This window comes from Salvia splendens, chromosome 10 (assembly GCF_004379255.2).
Source record: "Salvia splendens isolate huo1 chromosome 10, SspV2, whole genome shotgun sequence".
In the NCBI taxonomy this organism is placed as follows: Eukaryota; Viridiplantae; Streptophyta; class Magnoliopsida; order Lamiales; family Lamiaceae; genus Salvia; species Salvia splendens.
Window position 1 is genome coordinate 2594657 of NC_056041.1, and position 9645 is coordinate 2604301.

General features: G+C 34.4%; 1 pseudogene; it reads left to right on the top strand.

Moving 5' to 3' along the window:
- The first annotated feature begins 1112 nt into the window (after positions 1-1112).
- On the top strand, positions 1113-7243 carry LOC121751821 (annotated as a pseudogene).
- Positions 7244-9645: the final 2402 nt, after the last annotated feature.

The window sequence follows — 9645 nt, forward strand, 5'->3', positions numbered from 1 at the left end:
TTTTGCAGAACATTTGATACTATGTTATATGTAACTGATGTAAGCTTGATCTCATTCAGGAAGAGTATATTTAACTAAGACTTATTTGACATGTTATATAATTTTGAATAACATTATACTTGTATATAATTATTTTAACATTTAAGTGTAACTTAACATCAAAAAAACAGATCCGTAAAATCTCATGTAAAAGTGCTATTCAATAGTTAAAAGTTAAGGTTCAATAAAACCTCAGTCACGTGTATATGAATGTGGCGGAATTTTTGGGATTAGAAACTGTTTTTCGATAATTGCACAACTGAAAAAAACAGGGAACTTCTTTGGCTTATTGAACTCGTAAATATTTCCTCACCTAATGGGGCATATATTTTCTTTATGTATATTTGACAAAAATAATAAATTGTAAAACCATCCAACCTATCAAAATTCATATATTTACTATTATTATACTTATACTAATATTTATGCTTTGATTTAAATATGATCCAATAAAAAAAAAATCCCTAGTCAGCTAGAATCAATTTGGGCTGTTATTAATCTTTGTATGATCTATGATTGTCGTCAAATGAAATTTTCCATTGTCAGAAAACGAAGCATTACTATATATATGAAGAAATATGATGTCCAAGTTACTATGAGAAGATTTCAACCAGATCCATCCCTATGTAAGTATATAAGTATACAAATATACATATCCATAGGTGCATACAAAATAAAAAATAATAAAACTAAATGCAGCCGACTATAGAATAAAATAAGAAGTGTAACTGATTTTTATAGGCTAGCTAAATTCGCAGGAAAGGATGGTATTTTTAGCCATTTTTGGCTTTATGGACTCTTCTACTTAACTGGCAACTTACTCATTTTTTTTCCATAAAAGAAGCTGTGGTTTGATTTGATATTTAATTTTTAATAGGCAATAAATGCAAACTTATGACTTTGCGGGAGTCTAATCCTCAATCCACGCCAGACAAGGATTTGTATTATATACTGAGATAAGTCGAAATCGTGTATGTATATCATATTTATATTTTAGATTATCATAATCAACTTTAATATTATTAACTGACATTTAGCATATAAATTACATAAAATAGCTCTCATGAGTCCCACTACTTTAGGAAACTCAAAAAACAAACAACATATACATATACAATCAACCTACGGTGCTAACCGCAAAAGGCGAGACCTTTATCACTCCCATGTTTTAATTGTTAGTTTTAGGTTTTGGTTTGAAAAGAATATTATATTAGAAAAAGATGTCAGCATCGGACGGAAGGTCGCCGACGACGGCGGATATGAGATCGCCGATGACGGCGGACATGAGATCGCCGGTGCCGCTGCTCTACCGGCGGCGAAATAAAAAATCTTGCCTCGATTTCAAGCAGTTTGTTGCCTGCTTTTGGTACAATTGTAGGAGAGAATACTCCCACTTTGCAAAAATATATTATTGCACCTTACGATAGAAGACACAGATAATTAATTCGTGTTTCTCATCAGCACACACACTACACACATTATACGTGTATGCATCTGTGTGAAGATGATATATATATCTATATATCGACTTTGATCTTTTGGTATATTGCTGAAGGCATGAAACGTGACTACTTGATTAGGATTCTACCTTTTTGTTGAATATAGTATTTAAAGAAAGATAATCAAATTTAACTCACACAGAATCACGGAGTACTTGCTGTGTGTGATTTATACGATCTGAGTTGACGATGAACCATACCGTTTCTTCAATAAAAACCTTTTTCTTTTTTCATTTTATTCATTAAACAAACCTTCATTAAGTTCCAAGGAATTTTTTTTATTTGTTTCTATTCAGGTTAGATTCTTTTTATTAAGATTGATTCATATCAAATTCAATGCATTAGCCAACTATGCATATATTGTTTTGGATAGCCAAACCGATATACTTGTGTGTATATATAGGAGGTGATTGATGCTAAAGAATGGCTAGGAAAAGCACAATTTCTGGTCCAACACTATAGTTTGTTTTTGTTACGTTATATTTGGCGGCCCGTATCTCAACATAATAAGTGACTTTTGGATCGCCGAACGGATATTATTTTAATTTATTATAAATAAAAAAATTAATACCATATAATATCATGATTAACATTTATAACAAAAAAATGGGATTTTACTCATCATCTTAGGCGCGAATTACAAAAAGAGATTTTCATCTTCTGACCTTTGGCGCTACAACGTGCCTAAATTTCAGGAGACTCAAAGGGAGATATTATTTGACTTCTCATTTGCGGTTTGCCTTTGTAATGTTCTAAGATAATTTAATGAACAACATAATGGCCCATTACTGCTTATTGATTACTCTTTATTCTCGTGAATCAGACCATACTCCATATTTATTTCTTTATCTTTTTTTATTCAATACAAAAATTATGTGCAAAGATTTTCAACACCTATTTGAGGATTCTAGTGGTTCACATGCATCAGTAACAGTCCTAATAGTAATTAGGAGTCTATATATGTAAATTAAATATTCCTATCTAGCTACCAGCAGATTTGTCTCTTTGAAGTTATAAAAATATGCTAGTAATATTCGCCCCATCATGTATATTCCTAATTCCTTGTAATTTTGGAGTATGTAAATTACTACTAGGGTTCTGTTCGGCTGAATTTTATGCTATTAAATTTTTTTATATGTTTCTAGATCCTGTAAAATGTTAATAATTCCAAAATAAGCTTTTGAAATGCTTAAAGAAGTTATAATTTGCGACAACTATTAATATTATGCCTATAATATGGTAATTTAACCAGAAATGTCGAATTATGCCTATTGTATATATAGTTACACGAGTATGAATTTATTCTAATTAAAAATATACTGCATGAATTTATGTTATTCAATTTAAGAATGTGAGATTTTTTTTAGCAATTGATATCAATTTAACTTCAGGTCTTCATCTAATAGCCCAATTTTAGGAATTTCCTGTGCGACTAATCCCAAGTGATAGTAATATAAATGGGTTATATTTTTTCCTCTTCATGAGGCCCTAGATTTTCTTCGAAACCACTCACATATGGAAGTGGGCAATAGGCACCAAGGCAAGATACTGAAATAAGATGGAAGAAACGACATGCTTTTATGACTCTAGTTCTATTTCATTGAGGGAATAAATGAGAAAGAACGTACCCGAATGTGATGCAGGTGGTGGCAACTGGCAAACCTTTCTTGAGTTTCTCAAATACGCTAAAAACAAATAAGAATCGATGAGGAAGTATATTTTCTGTACTAGTTCATGGGGGGGGGGGGGGGGGGGACATCAACGTAGAACAATATGATGCAGGTGGTGGCAAACCTTTCTCGTGGTGCTGGTGGTGTACTCAGCATGGTCGTCTCCGTTTGAGCTAGCTTTCAGGAAAATGTCAACGAGTGCGCTCTTGCCGATTGATCTGATAGTTGATCTCTTCTTTGGAATTGACATCGTTCTCACCTTCTTCGTCGCTTACTTGGACAAGACAACCTATTTGCTGATTGATGATCAAAAGAAAATAGCAGCCAGGTACCACTTGTAACCACTAGCTAGGTATTGAGATGATCACAAACCTGATATGTGGTTCCCAATGAACGTTGCCTCGACTCTTCCGTTCCAAGTCATCTACAGGCTCTTAAGTGGGAAGATGCACTATGGTGATATCTTTGGCTTCCTCAACTTGCTCAGGCTGTGGCGACTCAGGCGTGTTAGTGAGCTGTTTTCTAGGTATGTACACGGTTCCACATGCAATGAACAAATGCTAAAAATTTCTTCATTTTTTGTTTGATCAGATAAGTAAAGAACCAATTTATACCTTACTTCCACCAGGTTAGAGAAGGACACCCGCTTCAGCTACTTCTGGACGCGATATATTAAGCTGATATGCATAATTATCTCTTCCTCGATCAACTTGAACTATTCGAGGCGTGTGTGCACCTGAATATATAGTAATGCAGGCTGTCTATGCTTCATGACAGGTGACATTGTTTGCAGTACACACTGCAGGTTGCTTCTATTACTGGTTGGCTGTACATTACCATGTGTCGAGTGATACATTGATCGGATCTCAAGTTCCTCATTTTGAGCAAAGTAGTGTCTGGTTGGGATATACGTACTCCATGTATTGGTTGATTGTCACCCTCACAACAACGGGATATGGTGACCTGCACGCAGAGAACACAGGAGAGAAGATTTTCTCCATCTTCTACATGCTTTTTAACATTGGCCTTACTGCCTACTTGATTGGAAACATGACCAATCTCATTGTCCACAGTTCTATGCGAACATTCGCCATGGTATTGAATTATAACACTCCTGAATGTACCTACCTGCACACATGCATTTAAGGCCAGCAAATTCTCAAAATTATTCACTATACAAAACTTAGCATCTGTATATCTTGCTGTAATGATACTAATTACTGCAATGTTGCAGAGGGATGCCATCCATGACATATTACGGTATACGAGCAAGAACAGACTTCCGGAAGGGTTAAAAGAGAAGATGCTGGCACACGTCACGCTGAAATTCAAGACTGCAGAACTTCAGCAAGACAAGTACTTGTAGACCTACCCAAGGCTATAAGAACAGGGATCGTGCAGCATCTCTTTCATGAAACTGTGGAGAACTGCTACCTCTTCAAAAGAGTCACAGAAGATTTTATTGTTCAGATGGTAATTTCCACTCTCTTCTGATTTTCGATCAATCTTGTGGTGTACAGAACAGAGTTACCTATCACTGATATCATAAACAATCAAGTCATAATATGAAAATACCTTAGTCCAGATGAGGATTCCTAGTACTTTGCTGCCTGTGACAGGTTCCTGAGATGAGAGCAGAATACTATCCTCCCAAAGTAGATATAGTCATTCAAAACGAGATATCAACAGATTTCTACATCATAGTATCTGGAGCAGTGGTATGACAGATAGCCTAATTTAGTTATGTTTTTGCATACTTCTGCAATTGAATTATCTTCTAATTTGTTCAACTACAGGACATAATAACAAACAAGAACGGGACAGAGCAGGTAAGCCGCTTTCCTTTAATTGATACGACTAAAAGCATGTATTAGTAGTATAGTATAGCACTTTATATTGCACTTCCACAAGGGAAATAGTCTTTAAGCACAAGGATTTTGAGATACAAGAATACAAATAAGAAAAACTTTTATTGAATGTCAGGAATCATGTAGATAGTATCAGCTAAACAACATTCTTCAGTGTAAACATTAATAAGTTCTATAAAGGAAATGCTGGGCCCCAATCCATTAACAAAATCCTTCACTTCTGGCTTTCTTTGACATGTCAAAACATCCTGAACAGTGACCCTGAAACAGAGTTGCAGATGATACTATCAAAAGCATAATACATTAACATTATTGCAGGGCTAACAGAAGGAGGAAATGATAAAGACAATATGTTCCCTGTTTATTAAAAATGAATATTCTGCTAGCAAACATAAAAATATCATGCCAAAAGCAGATAATTACATAACACAAAAGATCTAAAATAAGACAGAAAGAACATAATCCTTTTTTCTATCATTTTACAAGAATAATAGGGACTTTTAGGTTAGGTTCAACTTCATTCATGATGCTCATAAGATCTGACCATAGATTTTCCAGTTTCTGTCAGTTTTAAAGTCTCCAGAGATATTTGGTGAAATCGGGGTGATTCTCAATGTTCCCCAGCCTTTTACAGTAAGAACAAAGAGGCTTTCTCAGGTTATCTGAATTAGTCACAATCATTTCAAGCAATTGGTGCATCCAAATAGCACAGATGGAAAGATGATCGCCGCAAACTTTATTCAGGTCAGAATCTTAGACTTTTATTTTCCTGTAAAATCCGGAAAAATAGACTTTACAAGCAGCCAGTTGAGATTATTGTATACAGCTAGTACACAACTCTTTGTATAATTGTTTACATCATCTTTTACTAATGAAAACCTTAATCATCATCTGTGTCTTAATTTACTAACTTATTTAGCAAGTAATCCTTCTAACATGCATCTGAACCAGCATTTGAATGGCCTAAAGAAGGTGGGAGCTAGAGGAGATGCCATTTATAATGGATTTGCTGGATGAAACAAATGTAGAGGTAACACCAACACTCCGCACTAACCAATGTCTAGATCATGATTTGCTGACGTAAAATCTCCTTTGCTCAATGAGGAGAAAAAGATAAGCATGGAGAGAGTACTTTATGATCGGATAAAGGAGATAACAACTAACAAAATATGGCTGAGTCATCATTTTTCAGGCAACATTACCAACTGAGGAATCTGAAAATTATGAAGGGTCGGCCCAAGAAGCAAACAGTAAGCCACCATCTCACCAAATGATATTCTCTGTACTCCTTAGTCTTAGTATTATCATCGTGTAATAGCATGAAACCAGTGAGGAAGATATTTTATGCCCTATTTTTGCTAGAGAAGTGAGTAATATTAGCCTTATAGAATGCCCCTCTGCAAAATATTGGAGATCTTATTTCTACATATTCCTTTTATTAACAACAATATAACCATGTCTGTGGAATAATGACATCGGTAGCATTCATTTACCAAGCATTCACCATTAGCCATCTCAACTAGGGACAAATTTTAATACTTTTACTGAATCTGATTCTCTAGAATCTGTATCACATCTTAAATTGTGTTTCAGGTAGCCCCATGGTTCACAAATCAAACATACTTCCAACAAGGGTGGTCCTCGATGGACATCATCCGGATATCAACCCAAAAGAAGATGGGGGAAGGCTTGCTCATCTTCCTGATTCAATAGAAGACCTTCTGGAATAACCAGGTAAGCTATTATGACCTCTAAAGCTTGAAGGTGTTATAAGGCACTGCATTGTTTGTTTCATTCAGACATTCAGTGCACATAAAATAATCAGATAGCTCTATACTAATTGAACAAACAAGCAGAACAGGAAACCAATCTGTGAAATCTTAGACCAGAAGTTCTCATGGATGATGGATCTCAAGTAACATTTATGTGTTACATGAATGCAGATAAGAAGCTCGGGGTAAGAGGAACCAAAGTTCTCATGGCTGAGGGCTCTCAAGTGGAAGACATAAGAGCTATAAGAGACAATGGTCACTTGTACATCTGTTGAACAATGCATATAAAGTGCAGTTCAATTACTTTGATAGCCAGAAAATTTGAATGAACAATATTGTATCATATTGCAACTGTCAATGCTACGTCTTTTTGTATTATACACATTTAAGAAAAAGAATTTGATCTTTCAATTCATAGTGAGTACATATGGCAAACCTTGGACCTTTAGCTGGTATTACGACCATTGAGCATGTCAAAAATTGCATACGTAGTTTTCTGAAAGCTATCTCTCTTTTCTTCTAGTTGAATCTTCCTCTGAAGTGCAGACTCCTTTGACTTCTCTATCTCTTCTGTTATGCCGCCAGAGTTTTGTTCAATCTCGCTGTAAACTCCAACGTAGAAATATGTGAACTCATGAGACAGAATTTATAATAAGACTATACTTATTAAAGAACAACATGAATACAAAATGTCTAACTGATTCACAACGGATATCGAAGCAAAGAGTACAAAAAATTGAAATTGGTAACCAATCAAAATGAAAATGGAATGTAATTTCCAAAAATATAATGTGGCAACAACATTGGTGAGTTTAAACATACTGCAACATCTCTATGGGGCTCACCTTATTATCTTTAGCATGTTATCCATGGAAACTTGCAAGTTCTGGGAGAGATCTGATCATTTCACCGATAATAGGCATCATCAGTAAATAGTTGTGCAAATGGTATAGTTTTCAATATGCTATTTTAATAGCCACAAGTATAAACGTAGCAGGGACTTAAATAGGTAACCTAAGTTACTCAACACCTATTGATAACTGTAGGCATTACAAACTCAGGAATCATAAGATCAGCCTTATATGGCAGAATATGGTACTCGTGTAGCAAGGACTTCATAATTGCCATGTAACTAACGCAGATTAGTCTACTAGCTGACCAATTTCAGCTCTTCTCAAGCATCATGCATAAGGAGAGCGTTAATCACCTTTGAATGGATAAATCGAATTAATCATATTCAGATAAAAGACAACTAAACTAAATAATTTGCAAAAAACATCAGAGACTCGGAAGATAACAGAAAATGAATTACTCTATTAATCTCTGAACCGAGGACTACAGCGAGTTCAGAATATAAATTGCTAATCGATCAGGCATGATGCAAAAATTTACCGAATAAATGAACTCAAATCAATCGATAAAACACACTCACGAAACAGAACTGCCTCGTTATTTTGCGTGTAGCTCGAATCAGGAACTAATGCACTTAAAAATAAGCTGCGACAGAGAGAGAAGCATTACCGTAAATGAGAGACGATAGCTGAGACTCAGCTGCGAGTGATGGAACAGCAAGCTCCGTGCCAGTTGGAGGCGGTGATGACGCCATTGTTTGATGCTTGAAAGAGATGAGATATCAAAATTAAGAAATTTGGGAGCGATAATTTTTTCCCGCAGTTTTTTCAGCATTTATAGCGCGTTTCTTTTAGGGCCTTTCTCTAATTTTTGACAACTTAGGGGGCTAATACGAATTCTGGATAAAATACTTAATGAATATGCATGACGGTGTAAGAAATAAAGCTTTAGAAATTCAATTAAATTTTCCTATACTTTTTTTATTTTGTTTATTATCTTGTAATAGAACATTCATTCAATGCTTTAGAAACCCAATTACATGATAATTATAATAAAATTCAATTCAAAATGCAAACTAAATAGTTTATTCGAGGTTAAAATTATAGATGCTTTAAATAAGTTAGCAACTTAGCAGCGTATTTATTTAATATTACATGTTAAAAACAGACGCAAAAAAACTATTCTAAAAAATATCAAACAAATATTGTGGTATAATAAGAAACTAGTAGCATGCACTCAAAATGACTCAAACTTCTACAACTAAGTTTCTTCGTCAAATGTAATCAAAATTGATTAATTATCGAGAACATGATCTAATGCAAATATATCCATGATCAATTAAGTATTCGGTGAAACGTTACCTTAAATCTATCCAATTTTGTACTCACTTAATTCGAAAATGTCCCAAATGATAAGAAAATGTACTTAATTAAAACTCAAACCATCGGTTTTATATCAAAATAATCATAACTATTTTGTGGCTATATATTGGCCTCCGTAATTATGAAGTAGATCGTCATTTTTGTAAATATAAGAACACAAAACGACACAGTTTGTGCCATGTCGCATAAAAGGTAAAAAATAAAACTATTTATCATTTTGGATTCAATTAAGCTCATGATCAAATATAAATTAACAATAAGATTCTGTCAACATATGAACATACAGTACTACCAGTAATATGCTTTGATTAAAATTCCCGCAACCGCACGTGTGAAGGAAAATTAAAATACGTAGTGCTCCACCATACTAAATTAAATACGTCTGCTGACGGCAAACAATTTACGAATTACTTATGTCAAAGGACATGTAAAAATAAAAAATGAATAGGGTTTTTGAGAACGGCTATGATGATACTCTCTCCTTCTGTCACAGTTTAAGTTGCCATTTAAGTCGTCTCACTTTAATAGTCACATTTAGAATATAACATATTTGGACATTAAAT